Genomic DNA, 19,654 nt, shown 5'->3' with positions numbered 1-19,654 from the left:
TATTAAAAAAATTAAATAAGTTTCCTATAGAGAACTACCTTAAAGAAACAATAATATGGGAAGACTACTTTGCTCAGAATAGTTGAAAAGTTAGAAAACTTTGTATGTCTAGTAACAGAGCAGTGGTTATATGATACATTGTCATATATCCACCCACGGTAACAGGATAAAAATATTAAAATGATGGTTATAAACACTCTGTAGCAGCATATAAATATTTATGCCCTAACGTTAGTTAAAACTATAAAGGTGTCTGGGTGACTCAGTTGGTTAAGCATCTAACTTCGGCTCAGGTCATGATCTCCCAGTTTGTGAGTTCGAGCCCTGTGTCAGGCTCTGTGCTGACAGCTCAGAGCCTGGAACCGGCTTCTCTCTGTGTCTCCCTCTCTCTCTGCTCCTCCCCTGCTGTCACTCTTTCTCTCTCTCAAAAATAAATAAACAGGGGCACCTGGGTGGCTCAGTCGGTTGAGTGTCTGACTTCAGCTCAGATCATGATGTCATGGTTTGTGGGTTCGAGCCCCGCGTTGGGCTCTGTGCTGACAGCTCAGGGCCTGCAGCCTGCTTCAGATTCTGTCTTCAGCTCTCTCTGCCCCTCCCCCACTTGTGCTCTGTCTCTCTGTCTCTAAAATAAATAAACATTAAAAAAATTAAATAAACATTAAAAATATTTAAAAAACTATAGATATAGCTTTGTATATATATATATGGTGATATATATATATAGTTAAAACTGTATGTATTGTTTTATATATGTATATATGGCATATCTTAAAAAATTAATGGAAGGAAACACTCCAGTATATATTCCATTTCATTATTTTTTTTTCTTATGTGTGCTAATAATATCAGTTAGAACAGGGGTGTTTTATTTTTCATCTTCCAAAATTTCCATACTGTGATTCTATGAAAAAAAAAAACTTTTAAAAAATTCAGTCAGGTTTATCTGAGATTAAGCTGACCTCATGTTGATTTTCTTATTTTATAAAACATAATGGAAATTATAAAATTTACTGTATTTTTACATTGACATGGAATATATAGTTTCCCCAGGTGTCCACATTTCTTTTAAGGCACAGGCATTTCTTCTACTTAGGATTAGATGAGTAATGCATTTGGAAATTATTTAAAAAATAAAAATTTTATTAAAACGAGAGCTAATAGTATCATTATCTCTATTAGCTGTGGTATAGAGTTGTGAATACACTAGACACATGCTCACTAAATGTGTATTAAATGGATCAGTGAACTCATGGGACTAGAGACACCTGAGTCAAAAGATGGTTTTTCACGGGATACCTGGGTAACTCAGTTGGTTGAGCGCCTGACTTTGGCTCAGGTCATAATCTCATGGTTCTTGAGTTCAAGCCTTGTGTCGGGCTTCGTGCTGACAGCTTGGAGCCTGGAGCCAACTTTGGATTCTGTGTGTGTGTGTCTCTCTCTCTGTCCCTCCCCCCCCATCTCAAATAAATAAACATTAAAAAAAAAATCCAAATTTATATCCGGTTTAAATTGATTTCGAAGGACTATCAAAGGAAGCTTGTATTGAAACAAGGACTCAAGAGCCGGTCTAAGGGCAGTATGGGTGGCTCGGAGGTTAGACCTACTGAACTAGGTTGTGGGGATTAGAGGGAGAGGATAATGTGGGCTCATAGGAACCTCAATTCTGTGATTATTTTTATTTAGCAATATCTGGAAGAGCCAAGTCCTTCTCCACAGGCCATATGTATCCACGAGGAAATGCCAGAGCTGTCCATCACTGGGGCCTCTCCCTGCTCACCAGCCAAGGTTGCTACCAGGAGTCCTCAATCTGCTAAGAGTAGGATTGGGGTAACTACCTTGATAAGCTGGATTTTAATTTTTGTTTGTTTAGGATAAAGAATCTTCCTGCCTTGATAGGATGTACTGGACTATTTGAAAACTGTGTCAGTTGGGTGAGGCCTAGACACAAGCTGGCCTATGTGAAAAATTTAGTTTAATGGGTAAAAGGATGCCTCCACCTTAAGCATGAAAACCAGAGTTTACAAAAAGTTAAACATTCATTGTAGAAATGGCCCTTCTTTAATAGATGTGAGGTGATAGGTCTCCCTTAGTAACCAAATTTGTCTGTAGAAATTCCAGTGTATTCCACGGTTCCCTATGTAGGTATTTCTGGGATTCCCTGCAAGATGCTTATAGGACAGAAACTGGTCACAGTTTTTGCCACTTCAACCATCTAGTTGCTGCTCTCTGTCCTCTGTCAGTGTATTTTCTGCCAACTCATCTGAACCCACTGCTTCCATAGATCTCATCCCCTCTAGCTGGATGCCTCTTGACTATTTTCCCCCAGGTGGGCACAGTCAGGTCCCTTAATCCCCCATAATCGCCTATTAGATGGTCCAAAGCTTTATGAAGGCTTGTAAGGCTTTAAGGCTTGAAGGTTTTATGAAGGTTTCAGAAGAAAATAACAGCAAAGAGGATACAAAAAGAATGTTAGTTATGGCGGCCTTCAAAGCCCCTTCATGAGGTCAACTACAAGGTGTACCTCTTTCCCCAACTCCCCCTCCAGTGTAGCCCCCAGCCTGCTGCTTAACCACCCCCCAGGGCAGTGCCCTCTAGCACATCTCTCTTAACTGGAGTCTAGGCCCCCAAACGCTAAAGGTCCCCAAGCATCCATGTTTCCCCACGCCTTTCAAGGATGACTGGGAATATTCATTCATTGAAGGGAAGAGGCCACAGGAATAAGGTTTTTGTGCTATCTTTCCCAATCAGATGGGGGCCCCAAAGGTGGGGTGACCCGATTGGGTGGAAGCTGGAGGTACCGGCAGTGAAAGAATTCACCCAAGGCAGAACAAAAGAGACAGAAGTTGACTGAATGAGTACACCACCAGGGAGCCACAGGCAGGACAGCAAAGGAGAGACTGTCTACCATGAGGGAGTGGTGAGGGGCCACAGTTACAGGATGGAGGGAGGGAGGACGGGGATAGAATTTTCCCTTTTTGGTAATCTTAGGAACTGTACCTGGTTGTAACTGGTCTCTTCGGGCCTATGGTTGTTTCCAGGTGGCCACTTAACGAGACCGTTTGCGTTCAGTTCAGTGGTCAGTGGTCGCCATGGGCCTTTTTGCATTGCTCAAGTTTCTGTTGCTCAAGCGTGTTGCCTAAAAGCAGCCTCTACGGTTTTCTCAGAAAGCTCTGGAATGAATCAGAACTCTGAAGCTTAACAATAATACATTTTCCTAATTCAGGGTGTTTCATTGTCCATGACACCAATTATGGGATAAAGAGCCGAGGCCCGGGATGGGCTGCACCAGTCCCAGCCTGTTCTTTTTTTGACATTCTTGGTGGTGCTGTAGGGTGAGGAGAGCATCAGGACTCCAGACAGACCTCTCTTGGATGCTGGCTCTTCCACCCCATCTCTGCAGCCGAGAGAGACACATTACTTGGCCACATGCATTCATGTCCCACATGCACTCGTGTGTACGAATAGGACATTAAAATTCCACACTCAGAGAAGAAACATTTCTCTGTTGGCTATATAAACTGTAGAAAGCTACATCTGTTTTTTAAAAATCTTCCCACTTGACATTTCTAAACCGAGCCTTTGGCTTGCGATGGAACAGAGTACATCTGCGTTTGCATTTTAGGTGTTTAGGTGCATGTTTAGGGCTATGGGTGGGTACTGCATAACCTTAGGACCTACTCAGGTGGCTTTTCATGGAAGAGAAGAGCGCTCACCCCGCAAAGCAAACCCAACCCACCGCCCTTGAAGAACCAGTCTGCTTGCAACTTTTCCAGCTTGAAAATAAAACATACGAAAGAAGAGTTATGAAGAAAGACTAGCCCTACCAGATATTGAAAGGCACAATAAAGTTGGAGTAATTAAATCAGCTTATAATCAAGGTACAAGTAGTAAATCAGTGAAACAGATTACTGAGTCTAGAAATAACCTGCATATGTTTTGAATTTGACATGTAGGATAGTATTTGGAATTAATAAGCCAAAATTAGATTTTGTAATAAATTACATTTGAACAACTGCAAATTTAGGAACAGTATACAGTTGGTTCCTTACTTTATGTCCTACACCAGTGTAAATTGCAAATGATTAAAACACACTTAAAGAATTGAGTAATGGGGCGCCTGGATGGCTCCATCGGTTGGGCATCCAACTTTAGTTCAGGTCATAATCTCACAGTCCATGGGTTTGAGCCCTGCATCGGGCTCTGTGCTGACAGCTCAGAGCCTGGGGCCTGCTTCAGATTCTGTGTCTTCCTTTCTCTCTGCCCCTTCTTGCTTGCACTCTCTCTCTCACTCTTGCTCTCTCTCTCTCTCTCTCTCTCTCTCTCTCAAAAATAAACATTAAAAAAAATTTTTTTAAAGAATTGAGTAATAATAGTGCTGGAAGAAAATACCCATAATTTAAAAAATAATTTGGAGTGGGGAACCTCTTGGGGTCTGACATAAAACCCAGAAGTTATAAAGCACAAGGTTAATAAATTGGAATATGTTTTTAATGATGTGAAAACTTCAGTGTTGTAACAATACTGCAAAAAAGTACAAACAGTTCAAAGGCTGAAGTAGGAAAAATTGTGAATGTATATGATAAAGATAGAATAATTTCATAAATACATGTGTATATTCTTACAAGAAGAGTAATGAGCAATCCAAGAGAAAATGAGGAAAATATACAAATAGGTAGTTCACGAAGGAAATGTGTTTCTGGGTATGTATCTGTGTGCGTACAACCAGGGCGTTATAAATGCACACTTAGGATTTGTGAGTGGGGGTGTTCTTAATTTTATTCATAATTAAAGAAATGAAAAGTAAAAAAATACAATTTTCACCTACTGGCAAATACTGCATGCTGGCAAGGACGTGGAAAAGCCAACATTTTGCTTTCAATTATTGTTGAGAGCAACATGACTTCATGTATCTAAATTTGCAATGTGCATCCTTTTTAAGCCAAAGATTCCACTTCTAAAGGTATGCTGCCACAGGTACACAAAGATATAGGTACAAATAATGTAACCTCAACATGGCTTGTAATAACAAACGACTGGAAGTTACCTAATGGCAACAAATGAGAGGGCTTATTAAATTATAGTCTGCCCAAACAATATTCAGTTCTTAAGAAGAATGAATTAGATCCGAGTATACTGACACGGAAAAATGTCCACGTATATTGAGTTTAAAAGCAAGCGATGGAACAGTATGCTTTGTGTGATTCCCATTTGAATATTTAAAAAAAGTATTATATACAGATTTAATTACATGGATATAAATCATTTCTTTTTTTAATGTTTATTTATTTTTGAGAGAGAGAGAGAGAGAGAGAGAGAGAGAGAGAGAGAAAGAGACAGAGTGTGGGTGGAGGAGGGGCAGAGAAGGAGGGAGACACAGAATCTGAAGCAGGCTTCAGGCTCTGAGCTGTCAGCACAGAGCCGGGTGCGGGCCCGAACTCACTAACTATGAGATCATGACCTGACCTGAAGTCAGACTTAACCGACTGGACTGAGCCACCTAGGCACCCCATTCATTTCTTTTCTTTTTCTTTCTCTTTCTTTCTTTCTTTCTTTCTTTCTTTCTTTCCTTTCTTTCCTTTCTTTCTTTCTCTCTCTCTCTCTTTCTTCCTTCCTTCCTTTCTTTCTTTCTTTCTTTCTTTCTTTCATTTTTATTTATTTATTTATTTATTGACAGAGAGAGTGTGTGCAAGCAGGGGAGGGGCAGAGAGAGAGAGAGAGAGAGAATCCCAAGCTGCACTGTCAGTGCAGAGCCCGACATGGGGCTCAAATTCACCAACTGTGAGCCAAAATCAAGACTCAGTCTTGACCCCATTTGGCGTAACAGACTGAGCCACCCGGGTGCCCCACATGTGCAGAAATTATTTCTTGAAGGATATAAAGTAAACCATGGAGTGTGGTTGCCTGTGGCCACGTTCACTGAGGAATAGGGAGAGGGATTTTACTTTTCACCGTGTACCATTCTGCATAATTGAAGATTTTACTCTGAATATGTACTATTTTTATGATATATGTCAAATTTAATCTTTGAGAATAGTCTTGGCTAGGACCGCAAATTATATATAGGAGGTGTAGGTATCTGTGTTTGCCTCAAGGTTGAGGAAGCCACATGGGGTTAGAGGCACATGTGATCACTTCACAAACGGCTTCTCTACCTCTTGCCTTGCTAAGGAATCCGGTGTGGCAGATCACCTTTGGGCAACCCTGAGGTGAAACAGGAAAGTCTCCAAGGAACCTTCTGTCCATCTTTCCTCTTCTCTTTCCCTTTCTGCAGCTCTGCCCTGCTGTGGTGCTGAGCAGAGGGTGGTCCCTGGCACCGCTCTCCCTCTCTGGGCTTCAGAGGGCCCCCACCCTGGGTTTGGTACTAGCCTGTCACTGTACCCCCACCTTACCTCCCTCTTGAAAAAAGAGATGGCACAAGAGAGTAGCCATTGTAACTGAGAAGACTCTGCCAGACTTCGTCTACTAGGCTCCAGCATGAAGGTTCTGGAATGGAAAGAACTACCCCACGTCTAATTACTATAAATGTGCTTGTGCATTAGAAAACATTTGAGTCGCTCAATGGCAACAGCTTGAGAACTGCTCAGGGCATATTAGGAAAAATGAAAAGTCTTTGATGTAGCCTGCATTTGTTGTCACTGTGGAAAGAAAGTTCTTACTGAAGGAACTCTGGAGTTTGACAAGTCTTGAATGTTTTTGTCTTTCCTCTTTCCCCTTTCTTCTCTGGGAAGCCAGACAGCATCCTTATAGCTGAGTGTTCATAACTGCCTGAGGAGATGGCTGCTGAATATTCTTCCAGCTTTACTTCCTTTTCTTCTATACCCAAAGCAGCATTTAAGCTCCAGTCAATGGTGTGGAAATGACAGGATTCTCATGACAGGATGGGAGGCTAAGGACCTGGAAAGTTTCATTATGGATAAGTCAGTGCCCTCCAGGAAAAGCTGGATGGCAGTTCAGTTTGACTTTGCTGGTGAGGGGGGTGCTCTGAGCTCCCTGGGCAGAGAGGGTAGCTGCCTCTGGCCTGCACATATTTTTCAGTCTGGGATATATGCCTGAGAAGTCACTCTCCATAGTTACAGTGACTTATTTGAGGTACGGAGCTCCCAGTGGGTAGGGAAATGTCAGGTGTGTAAGCCAGAGGCTGTGTGTTGCAGTGTGGGCATGTATATGGGCTTCAGATAGGAAAAACTGAGACCAATTATATCATTTCTTCTTCGGGCTCTGGTTCTGGAGGCTTCCTGCTTCAGATGGCTTGTTCAGGAGGAGTAGACTCTCAGTCCCTCTCAGTGTGATGCTGTGATGTACCTGCATGGTCATGTGGTAGAGTATATATGCATGTGTGCATGCACACGCGCGCGCGCGTGTGTGTGTGTGTGTGTGTGAGAGACAGAGAGAGACAGAGAGAGAGAGATGGGGAAAGAAAGTGATAGAGCTAGAGATACTTTGAGAAAGAGAGAGGTTTAGGCTATACGTGAACTAATTCAGACAAATGAATTGTTGCCATATATTTGTCACGTAAGAGCTTATAGGGACACCTGGGTGGCTCAGTCGGTTAGGCCTCCAACTTCAGCTCAGGTCATGATCTCATGGTTCGTGAGTTTGAGTCCCGTGTTGGGCTCTGTGCTGACAGCTCAGAGCCTGAAGCCTGCTTCAGATTCTGTATCTCCCTCTCTCCCTGCCCTTCCCCCACTCATTCTCTCTCTCTCTCTCTCTCTGAAAAAATAAACATGAAAAAAATAAAAATAAAAAGAGCTTACATTTTATGCAAACTCTTTTAATTAGGGTGTAGGCTAACTTTTGATAAAATTGCTTATATCTGCTTCTCAAATCAAAGAGTCTTCTCCAAATCATCTTATTGGTAATTGCACCATTCTTGGTGACAGTAGTGTTAGAGCCAAGGAATTCAGAACATCTGCCTCCCACCTATCCAGCCCATGTCCTGTCCTCCCTAGAATCTTCTCTGGGAAGGTACACCCAAATGGAACACATGGAAAGTAAATGGCCAAAACCACATGTTTGGCAGTTGGTTTTGAGCTTGAGGTCTCAGTCCACGGAACTCTAGTAAAGCCAACTGTACCATATGAGCGCAATGTTTCATTTTCCCCCAGCTAGTTACCCAATCCTTCACCTGCCAGCTGCAGGGGAATCGAACACAGTGGAGAGAGAGAAGAGAGAGAGTATGGGAAAAAATGCGATTGTTTCCAACCCAGTGCCTGAGATGGCCTAAGCTTCATCTGGAGGCGTGGGTTCCGGCTTGGCTGTTGACAGAGAAGAGGGGGCGGAGCAGTGCAGAGAGCAAGCCCTAGGTCCTCTTCCCCCTCCAGCTGCAAGCCTGAGAGCAGGAAAGGAAAGCCACTTCCAAGTGCATTCCGCTCCTGAGTGTGCATTCCCCTGCATGATGACCCTGCCCTGTGGTGTAAGTGGCCCCATCAGCATCCTGGAGTCAGACGACCAGACCAGTTCACACAATCACTGCTGCTTCCGGTGGTGTTTGCAGTGGGAAGGGGAAAAGGTGAAGAAGCCTGGGTGTGAACAGGGTAGAGGGATTAGAAGGAGCCTCTGGAGTTTGAGGCTCCTGGAGAATCTTACAAACCACTTGGTCTCATCCACACAGTTTGGAGATGACATTTATGTAAATGAAGTGAATTCTACCAGCAGGAGCAGGATTAGACAGAAGATCTCAATGGGGAAACCATGCACCGCACAAGTCCACCCCCCACCCCCCGCAGCCCCCACTCCCCGTGCTCTGGGACCCATCATATAAACAAATATCCCGCAGAGCCTGAGTGGCTCAGTCGGTTAAGCATCTGACTCTTGCTCTCGGCTCAGGTCATGATCTCACAGTTTGTGAGTCTGAGCCCCGTGTCAGGCTCTGCGCTGACAGCGTGGAACCTGCTGAGGATTCTCTCTGTCTCTTTGTCTCTCTCTCTCCCTCTCCCTCTCCCTCTCCTTCCCTCTCTCTCTACCTTCTCCACCCCCCTCTCAAAATAAATAAATAAACTTAAAAAAATTCCAGCAACTGGCAGACTATCCCATCTTTAATAATCATGACATTTGCTTTTATGATGCAAATTTATGTTTATAAGAATTTTTTTTTTTCCCTGAGCACGTCACATAGTCCCGGAAATTATAGAGAAGAATTGTTATTAAATTAGAGCTAACAATGGATATTTTTCTTTTTAGTTTGGGCTTCCAGGCCATGCCCACTGAAACATGTAAGAAACCAACTACTGTATGCGATGCGGTGGTTCTAAAGGCTTACGACTGCTTTTTCACAAACCGCTGTCCTCATTTAGCCACAGTCCATGGAGATGGAGAAGGTAGAATCTTCCCAACATAATGACTGTTCTTCAGAATAATTTCATAAAAATAGACCTAGCACAGCCCAGTTATTTCTACTCTTGTGAAAAACAAGTGAAGGGTCTAAAGCATGCCTTCAGGAACCAGTCCTGGAGGTGGAATTGGCATTGCTGTGATTCTCCTTATATTTCTGATTATGAAACCTATTTATGAAAATACCCAGAGAAGGTTTTGGAGGAAAAGCCACGAGCTAGGAGAAGATGGTGAGTGAGTGAGGAAAACCTGCTTTATGTGACCCGTTGAGCTGAAACTGGACCATGATACAAACACAACAAAATCATTGTAAGCAGGGACTCTGGGATTTCAGAGTTCTGTTAGAATCTGTTGATCTCTGGTTCAAGCAAGGTCAAGATCTAGCTTATTTCTCATTTGACAGAAATTGGGGCTGCGTCTTCCATCTCAGGGGTAGAGAGAGAAGCCATGCGGTTGTCCTCTTATGTGATAGTATCTGCTGTTGTAAAACTTGTATCCTCTACCCCTTTCCAATTATAAGGGTCAAGATTTTACCATCTGCTTAAGTCAATAGTAGGGCACGTGAAATTGTAGCATGGGAAATCTTAGATTTCGGACCCAGATTTTAGGGTTTAAGTTCTGAATTCACCACTTCTTAGATAAGGAACCTTGGGCAAGTTATCCTTTCCTACTGTGGTCTCCCCACTTGGAAAAGAGGGATCTATTTAACCAACATCAAAGAATAGGTGTGATGATTATATGAGAGAGCATGGGCATAAAGGTGTAGCATAGAGCTTGGCACCTGTTAAGCTCAGTAAAAGCCAGTAGTGAAGTGCACCTAGCTTCTGGTACATTGTATGAATTTAAAAATATTTGCCTTGGGGCGCCTGGGTGGCGCAGTCGGTTAAGCGTCCGACTTCAGCCAGGTCACGATCTCGCGGTCCGTGAGTTCGAGCCCCGCGTCGGGCTCTGGGCTGATGGCTCAGAGCCTGGAGCCTGTTTCCGATTCTGTGTCTCCCTCTCTCTCTGCCCCTCGCCCGTTCATGCTCTGTCTCTCTCTGTCCCAAAAATAAATAAACGTTGAAAAAAAAAATTTTAAATAAAAATATTTGCCTCATTTCCCTTCCTTTACTCCTGAAATCCAACAGTCTACCTCTTAGGATCACATTGCTAGTGTGCGCAATAATTGTTTTAAGCTAATTAAATGTTTTTATCTGTCACACATGTCTTTTATATTTTATGACTCAAATCACCAAATAAGCACAGATATTTTCTGTGACTAAGTCAGATTCTCTCAGTACAGGAAACAAAATTCCTGAGTGGGATGGAGAGACCAAGAGGCTCCTGAATGTGTTGATATTAGAGTAACACATTAGATCAGAATCCTCATGGTATGGAAAAGTCAAGAGCTCTTTTCATTAGAGTTGTTTGGAAAGGCAGCCTGAGAATAACAGAAATGAGGACCCCTGGCTTAGAAACAAGCTAAGTATTTCTGGAAACCACATACATTCTTTCATTTAGTGAAACATATTCTCCTTATGAGCATAACACAACCGACCTCCCAGTGCTGTGGTGATGTGTCCTAGTCTTGCCAGGGCTCCCTTGGCACATTGCTAGAAGATATCAGAATTCTTTCCTGAGAGTTTCAATGACCTGCGGGGGACACAAACAGACTGTTTAAGAGAAAAATTGGTAATCAACTAGTCCATGTGCTTTTAATGGTAGAAATATTACATGAGAATGAACCTCAGAATGAAGGAGTATTCAGCATGTTTCCACTGGACCCTTTCTAACCATTTATTAGGCACTTCCTTATAGTCAGGCACTCTGCTAACCTCTCCCGTATGTTTTCTCATATAAGTCTTCCAACAGCTCTGGAATGCATTTTAAACACAAGGAAAGAGGGGCACCTGGGTGGCTCAGTAGGTTAAGAGTCCCAACTCTTGATTTCAGCTCAGGTCATGATCTCACAGTTGTGGGATTGAGCCCCACATGGGGCTCCATGCTGAGCGTGGAACCTGCTTGGGATTCCCTTTCTCTCCCTCTGTCTCTGCCCCCCTCCTACTTGTTCTTTCTCTCTCTTTCTTTCAAAAATAAATAAATAAAATTAAGCACAAAGAAACGGAGATTAAGAGACATTCAGAATGCAGCTTATTAATGGTGGTGCTCAGATTAGATTTTACATCTGACCTCAGGAATCAAATTCTTAACCATTATACTGCATGACTTTGCAAGTGAGTTCAAGGCATACACTTTGGATGGGTGGATGTCTTTACTTTCAACCAGTGATCAAATGTCAGTATTATACTCTACAATCCTGGGACTGCTGAAATAGTCTTAGGGGTATATACATTTGAGCAAAGACTTCCCTTCTCTGTCATGTTTTCAAGTTGCGAATCCTACAGAAGGAATTCTAGAATAAATTTGTGTCAGGGTGCTACCCGTTTCCCTTAAACCAGAAACGGAACCAGACTCAGAGAAGTCTGTTGTCCCAACTCATTCACTGACCAACTTTCACTCAGTGCATTCAGTGCCGGCTATCTGCTGGGCGTGCTTCTAGGCACCTGTGACACGTAAGTGAGCAAGATAAATAAGGTTCAGTCTCTCCTTATATTCCGGTTTATATTCTAGGCTCTAAAAGTTCCAGAATCATCCTAGCTCTCCAAAGAAAAATGGCATTTGCTAGTTTGAAACTCTGCAATGGAGATGGTCCAATGACTTGATTGCCTTTGTAGACTACAGTGAAATTTCCTCTTTGCTCCTCGGGTCTAAGTAAATGTCAGGAATACTGAAAGGTTGGAACTGAATGGTTCTATCAACAAATCCATATTGATTGGATGTAGTGGCATAAAATGGACTCAGAAACCCATCACCCTCCAGGTATGCTGCTCTGCTTCTATCATTTGTCACCTATGTTGGTGCTTTTGGTGTTCACTGGCTTCTTCCATTGTCATAGCTATAAGTACAAATAGGGGCCTTAACCGTTGTTTACTCCTGCCCTGGAAGGTCACATATATGTGTCTAAAGGTTCTCTGCTAGGCAAACATTATGATAATTATGATAAGGAGTCTTTTTTTCCAGTATCAAAAAATGATGTCTCCCTTCAAAAACAAATGAAAACTCAAACACAGGGTTTTCTGAAATTCACCCTCTCGATGAACCCTCAGGTAATTTGACCATTCCCTTCTTTGCATCTCTGAGGTCACAAAGAAGAGGACAGTCAACGTTAAACTTCTGTTCTGACAAGAAGTTGAAATATAGTGGCTAAGTTCAGGGATCTTGAGGCTGGAATGCTTGGATCCAAATGTTTGACTCTGCCTCCAACTAGCTGTGTGACCTTGGAAAGTTACTTAACTTTTCTGTGCATCAGTGTTCTCATATGTAAAATGTGGATGATAAGAATAGTACCAATTCCATCATTTGCCTATGAAGACTAAATGAACAAAAACATACACAGCATTTAGAAAGGAGCCTGGCACAAGATGAGTATTCAAAGTTAGCTGTCATTGATTATAGTTTTATTGCATTGTGAAGCCTCTAATCATCCTGACTTTTCTCTGTAATGTGTCTGCTCAGACTTATACCTGTGGATCCCTATAATAAACCATGTACTTAAGATTAGTCTGAGAATTCTCTGACCTGTTCTATTTCTTAAGCCCACAGGGCATTGTCTATGAGATGGTCATATCCCCTAGGTTCAAGGGCAGATAGGGATGGGGGGAGGGGGAGAAATGATGTGTGTTGTTTCCCATTTCCAGCACTAAATGGGTCGTTACTTTAATAGATCCTTAATTAAATTAGCTTCATCATTTGGGGAGCAACATCAGGAACTAAAACACAAGCTAAGGAGCTATAAAATTTCCTTGTTGTACCTAGTGGAACCTGAGGCCATTTGTTACCTTGAATTTGCCTAGTATTTAAAATATGGCAAATATTTTTAATTTAAAATTTTTTTATGTTTATTTTATTTTTGAGAGAGAGAGAGCGTGAGTAGGGGAGGGCCAGAAAGAGAGGGAGACACAAGATCCAAAGCAGGCTCCAGGCTCTGGGCTGTCAGCACAGAGCTGGATGCAGGGCTCAAACTCTCGACAGTGAGTTGCTTAACCAATTGAGCCATCTAGGCGTCCCAAATGTGGCAAATATTATTTTGGAGACCATGGTCTGTATAATTGGTTTCGGTTAAAAAAGGCTCACTTAAAATGTACAAGATAGGGGCGCCTGGGTGGCTTGGTCGGTTAAGCGTCCAACTTCAGCTCAGGTCATGATTTCACGGTCCGTGAGTTCGAGCCCCGCATCGGGCTCTGTGCTGACAGCTCAGAGCCTGGAGCCTGTTTCAGATTCTGTGTCTCCCTCTCTCTCTGCCCCTTCCCTGTTCATGCTCTGTCTCTCTCTGTCTCAAAAATAAATAAACGTTAAAAAAAAAATTAAAAAAAAAATAAAAAAATAAAAAATAAATTAAAAAAAATGTACAAGATAGTTGCAGAAGTATTAGTGAGGGCAGCAGTAACTATATTTTAAAACTACTGCTTTTTCTAGGGGCACCTGGGTGGCTCAGTCAGTTGAGCATTCAACTGCAGCTCAGGTCATGATCTCAAGGTTCGTGAGTTTGAGCCCCACATTGGGCTCTGTGCTGACGGCTCAGAGCCTGGAGCCTGCTTCTGATTCTGTGTCTCCCTCTCTCTCTGTCCCTATCCCTCATGCTCTGTCTCTTTCTCTCAAAAAGAACATTAAAAAAATTTTTTTAAATAAAAATAAAACTACTGCTCTTTCTAAATTGCCCTTCTTAGGGGCGCCTGGGTGGTTCAGTCTGTTAAGCGACCGACTTTGACTCAGGTCATGATCTCAGGGTTCACGAGTTTGAACCCCGCATCAGGTTCTCTGCAGTCAGCGCAGAGCCTGCTTTGGATCCTCTGTCTCCCTCTCTCTTTGCCCCTCCCCTGCTTGTTCTCTCTCTCTCTGTCTCTGAAAAATAAAATAAACATTTAAAAAGTAATAATAAGTTGTCCTTTTTAAATGTATAGGGACGAGGTCCCAGTAAGGAAGCATCCTTTCTAAGCACAGGGTAGCCAGAGCATGAAGCGCTATACCAAGGAACTCTCTGGTTGTTTGAATAAACCAGAGACCTGGTCTCTTACTAAGTTTTTGGGTAGGGAGATGATAATGGCTAGAATGACCATTTTGGGGACTCGGGGATTTTAGAAGTCTCCATTATTCTGTTTCTGATGCAGAAGGAGAAAGAATATGAAATCACTCCTGATAACACAGTCCACATACACAGATAGCAGTTCTCTTTACCCACAGCATGAATATTTAGTGAGAACGAACCTCAGTTTAACTTTGTCAGCAGGAGGATGCACCGTCTATTGTAACATGCAAGCTGCTAATAGCTAGGAGGGCAGGCCTGGCCTAAGGCAAGGAGGTTTTTGGTTTTCTTCTTTTGTTGAGAATATGAACACTTTCCTGAGCCAAATTTTAATTAAGTGGTGATGGAAACAAAATTTGGTGACCAGAGGTAGTATTCTCTCCCAACTCTTTTTATTCCAATATCTTTCCAACGTACTTATTGTGTGACTGAAGCTTACTTATCTCTCAGTGCCTTAGTTTCCTAATATGTGAAATGAGATGAATAGGGGCATCCCTTCCATGGGGTTTTTATCAGAACTCCATGATATGATATATGTAAAAGGTTTATGGTACCTGCTTGCTCACAGTAAGTGGTCTGGTAGACTGACCCTTGAACAACATGAGCGTTTGGAGCCCCATGCAGCCAGAAATTCATGTATAACCTTAACTCCCCCAAAACGTAACTACTAATAGCCTACTGTGACAGGAAGCCTTACCAATAATATCAACAGTCAACGAACACATATTTTGTAGGTTGAAGGTATTATATACTATATTATTACAATAAAGTAATCTAGAGAAAAGAAATCGTTATTAAGGAAACCATTTGGAAGAGAAATCCATTTTTAGTAAAAAAATCCACACTTAAGTGGGTCTGCGCAGTTCAAACCCATGCTGTTCAAAGATCAACTGTAGTTGCTTTTATTGCTGTTATATATTCATGTTTCATAAGTACAGTGTTTGGATGACCACATAGACTATTATTCCAACAGCTTCTCTGAAGAGAAAAAACCATCAAGAAGCATGGAAGTATGCTTCATCTCATTTTCCTCAGTGACTTACCCCAAATGGGGACCTTCTTGGTCCGGTCAACACACCCACAGCTGACTTAGATCTTTGAGGAGGGGAGCAGTCTGTGTAGGGCTGATCTTTTATTTCTAAACCTATTAAGTGATAGCAAACATCTTTCAGACACAAAGAAAAACCTAATTGAATGACTTATTTTATTTACCAGTATCACTTAGCCCCCAAGTGGTATTAGAGAACAATTTTGCTTTATTTTATTTTATTTTTTAAATGTTTATTTCTTTATTTTGAGAGAGAGAGAGAGCACACATGAGTCAGGGAGGGGCAGAGAGAGAGAACCCCAAACAGGTTCTGTGCATGGGGCCCCCTGGTGGGGTCGATCTCATGACCATGAGATCGATAGTGACCTGAGCTGAAATCAAGAGGCAGATGCTTAACCAACAGAGCGACCCAGGTGCCCATAGGCTGTTATATATACTACTGGAAATTTTAGATAAGGATCTGAACTTTAGAAATTCAGCAGCAAAATAAGGATATATGAAAAGCGTGCATCTCCTGTATCTATAATAATTCTGTACTTATTGTTCCTGAAGAGACATACAGGTTGTACTGTTCCTGTCACATCTGTCTTAAAAGAGTGGCTGGCGGACTTAAAGTGGTAAAATAGCCGAGAAAATAGTCAGGATGTATTCTGATTAAGCAAACTGCTGAGCCATATTTTGTTTGAGGGAAATAGAAGAAATAGGCTCTCGTCTCCTTAGATCAAGGCTTCATATAAAGTGATCAAAAAGCCTTGTTTTCACCTTCTTGTCCCAGCTGTCTTGGGGTTTGGGCTCCTCCCAAGAGCAGCAAAGCAGAGGGAGAGGGAGTCTTGTTTTTCTCAGGAGAATGATGGTGAGTCAGCCGGCCAGCAGGCCTCCACTGCACGGGAACGCTCAGTCCTGCTCGCTCCCTCCTCCACCTGGTGTTCTGACTGTCCCTGGATTAGCTCCTGGTGCTGTATGCTCTGCAACAGACTTCACTGTGGGGTTCTAGGCTCCCTGCCCCAATCTCCTGAAATTCTTGGCACTGACTGTGTTCTGTGGCCTACCGAGAAATATCAGAAACTGCATGATGACCCAGACCAGAAGCATGGAACCCCCCCATGCCTAGCTCCCCATAGTATGCAGTACTGAAATGGACAAAGAGGACTTGAGAAAGGAAGTGTTCCCTAATACCAATATAGAATTAAGCTGGGCAGGGTTAAACAGAATACCAGGAAATAGAAGAAATTAGCCAATAATGAAGAGTAATTATCTATAGTGACACAGCGTAATTGCAATTACACAGCATAGAAGGCTTGCCGCTCAGGCATGGGGATACCTCATATACTCAGCCTTTCCCAACTGACCACAGAAAATGATTTGGGTGACTATTTTCACAGTTTTCCTAAAGATGACATAGAACATTCTAGATGCATAAGAGAGAAGTTAATTTCTGACATAGTAGATGCTTCAGGCCATTAGAACTTAATTCTCTCAGGTGAAGAGAGGGTCCCCATTGTTCTTGTACTTCATGGATGTATCTTTTTTTTTTTTTTTAGTATTTCAAGTTTTTATTTAAATTCTAGTTAGTTGACATATAGTGTAATATTAGTTTCGGGAGTTGGATTTAGTGATTCATAGCACCCAGTGCACATCACAACAAATGCCTTCCTTAATACATATCACCCATTTAGCCCATCACCCCCCCACATTCCTCCCCCCCAGCAAACCTCCATTTGTTCTCTATAGTTAAGAGTCTCTCTTATGGTTTGCCTCTCTCTCTCTCTCTCTCTCTTTTTCTTTCCCCTATGTTCAACTGTTTTGTTTATTAAATTCCACATATGAGTGAAATCATATGGTATTTGTCTTTCTCTGACTTACTTCACTTAGTCTTGCTCCATCCACATCATTGCAAATGGCAAGATTTCATTCTTTTTTATGGCTGAGTAATATTCCATTGTATATATATACCACATCTTCTTTATCCATTCAGCAGTCAATGGACATTTGGGCTCTTAACATAATTTGTCATTGTTGATAATGCTGCTATAAACCTTGGGGTGCATGTGCCCTTTGATACAGTATTTTTGTATCCTTTGGGAAAATACCTAGTAGTGCAATTGCTGGATTAGAGGGTAGTTCTATTTTTAACTTTTTGAGAAAACTTCATATTGTTTTCCAGAGTAGCTGCACCAGTTTGCATTCCCACCAATAGTGTAAGAGGGTTTTCCTTTCTCTTCATCCTTGCCAAAATCCATTGTTTCCTGGGTTGGTAATTTTAGCTATTCTGACTGGTGTGAGGTGGTATCTCATTGTGGTTTTGATTTGTATTTCCCTGATAATGAATGATGTTGAGCATCTTTTCATATGTCTGTTGGCCATCTGGATGTCTTCTTTGGAAAAGTGTCTATTCATGTCTTTTGCCCATTTTTTAACTGGATTATTTATTTCTTGGGTGTCAAGTTTGATAAGGTCTTTATAGATTTTGGATACTAACCCTTTATCACAGATGTCATTTGCAAATATCTTCTGTCATTCCTAAGGCTTCCTTTTAGTTGTTTCCTTCACTGTGCAGAAGCTTTTTATCTTGATGAAGTTCCAATAGTTTATTTTTGCTTTTGTTTCCCTTGCCTCCAGAGACAGGTCTAGTAAGAAGTTGCTATGGCTGGTGTCAAAGAGGTTGCTGCCTGTGTTCTCCTCTAGGATTTTGATGGTTTCCCGTCTCACATGTAGGTCTTTAATCCATTCTGAATTTGTTTTTGTGTATGGTGTAAGAAAGTGGTCCAGTTTCATTCTTTTGCATGTTGCTGTCCAGTTTTCCCAGCACCATTGGTTGAAGAGACTTTTTTTTCCATTGGATATGCTTTCCTGCTTTGTCAAAAATTAGTTGACTATATAGTTTTGGGTCCATTTATGGGTTTTCTACTCTCAAAGATGTATCTTTTTCAAAGATAGTAATGTAGATAGCCTATGGTTGGGGATGACTGTTTGGTCAGGGAGTAAGTTATATTTTCCTCACCCCCTGACCCAGGGCAGGTTTTGGATTTCATACAACTGTGAATTACCATTCGTTCATTCACTCAACAAATAACTATTCATCTCCTTTCCTTTTCTAGGCATTGTGCCAAGAACAGGGGATATAATGATGAACAAGAAAAAGATACAAACAAATAAGGGATGATCTGTGCTACTTTGAGGAAAAACTCAAAGCGACCAGGAAAGAAAGAAAAATGATGGATCCAGGAGCATGGTGGGTGTGTTGGGAGGTAGACATACTTCAAAGAGGGACGTTACTAAGCATACACAAATGTTGTTGACCCAGCTTGGCCGCCGCACCTATCTGGAAGGTGACGGTATAGCCATTCAGGCAATGTTTATGTATTTATGCACAAAAAAAAAAATGTTATCTCTCTGCCTCACAGGTATTTTAAGAACACAAGCAATTCCTTCTGTGTATCACTGCCATGATGCTGGAAACACTGCATCGCCAGTAACCAGCAGAGAGCCTGGGACATAGCAGGCATGTGATCATGTCGAATAACAACACTCACGAATAAATGAAAGGCACTTTTAGAACAATAGGATGTTGATTTTATGGTGTCATAAAATAAATCAGTTCCACATTTTGTCTATTGTTGAATTTTTGGCGACTATGAAACACCTTCATTTTCTTCTCGATCTTATTTACTGAAGCCAAAGCAATCACAGAGAATGTAAACTTCTTTAAAAGGTTGTACTTCTCTTTCCTGTAAAAGGGAAAAACCTGCTGGTATAGCATGTCTTGTGTGTGTGTTGGCTTTAGCTGTGTTGCTTCAATTCCAGAAGTCGTATACTTCTGCAGTGATAACAGTATCAGACATCTACCCTTAGAATGTTTTCAAATTCCAATTTATTTCTACATTTAGTCCTATAATTTATTCCTATATTTAAGGACCTTGCAATGCTTTAGAGATTTTCTTTTATCTTTAAACAACTCTAAAGCTTGCAACACAATTTTCTCCTCTAAAGGGTCTGTGCTATTTATGAAGCAATCATTTTGACGTTTCTTGAATTTATTTTAGAATAAGAAAAATCACATATTTATTAACCTGGTAGAATGATATGTGAAGAATTAATTTCTGGAATATCAACAATTTGACACACCAGTAGGACTGATGCATGATGCTTAATTT

General features: G+C 41.7%; 1 protein-coding gene across 1 annotated transcript in view; it reads left to right on the top strand.

The window, feature by feature from the left end:
- HTR7 (5-hydroxytryptamine receptor 7) overlaps positions 1-19,110 on the top strand; it is a 149,159-nt gene extending 130,049 nt beyond the window's left edge. The window contains exon 10 of the transcript XR_015241721.1: positions 18,599-19,110. The gene's annotated coding sequence lies outside the window, so the exon portion shown is untranslated. The remainder of the gene's footprint in view (positions 1-18,598) is intronic.
- Positions 19,111-19,654: the final 544 nt, after the last annotated feature.

The sequence above is a fragment of the Puma concolor genome, chromosome D2 (assembly GCF_028749965.1).
Source record: "Puma concolor isolate L17-30 chromosome D2, mPumCon1.1.hap2, whole genome shotgun sequence".
Lineage (NCBI taxonomy): Eukaryota > Metazoa > Chordata > Mammalia > Carnivora > Felidae > Puma > Puma concolor.
The sequence above is the reverse complement of the archived record's forward strand: the minus strand, read 5'-3'. Positions and strand labels throughout refer to the sequence as shown.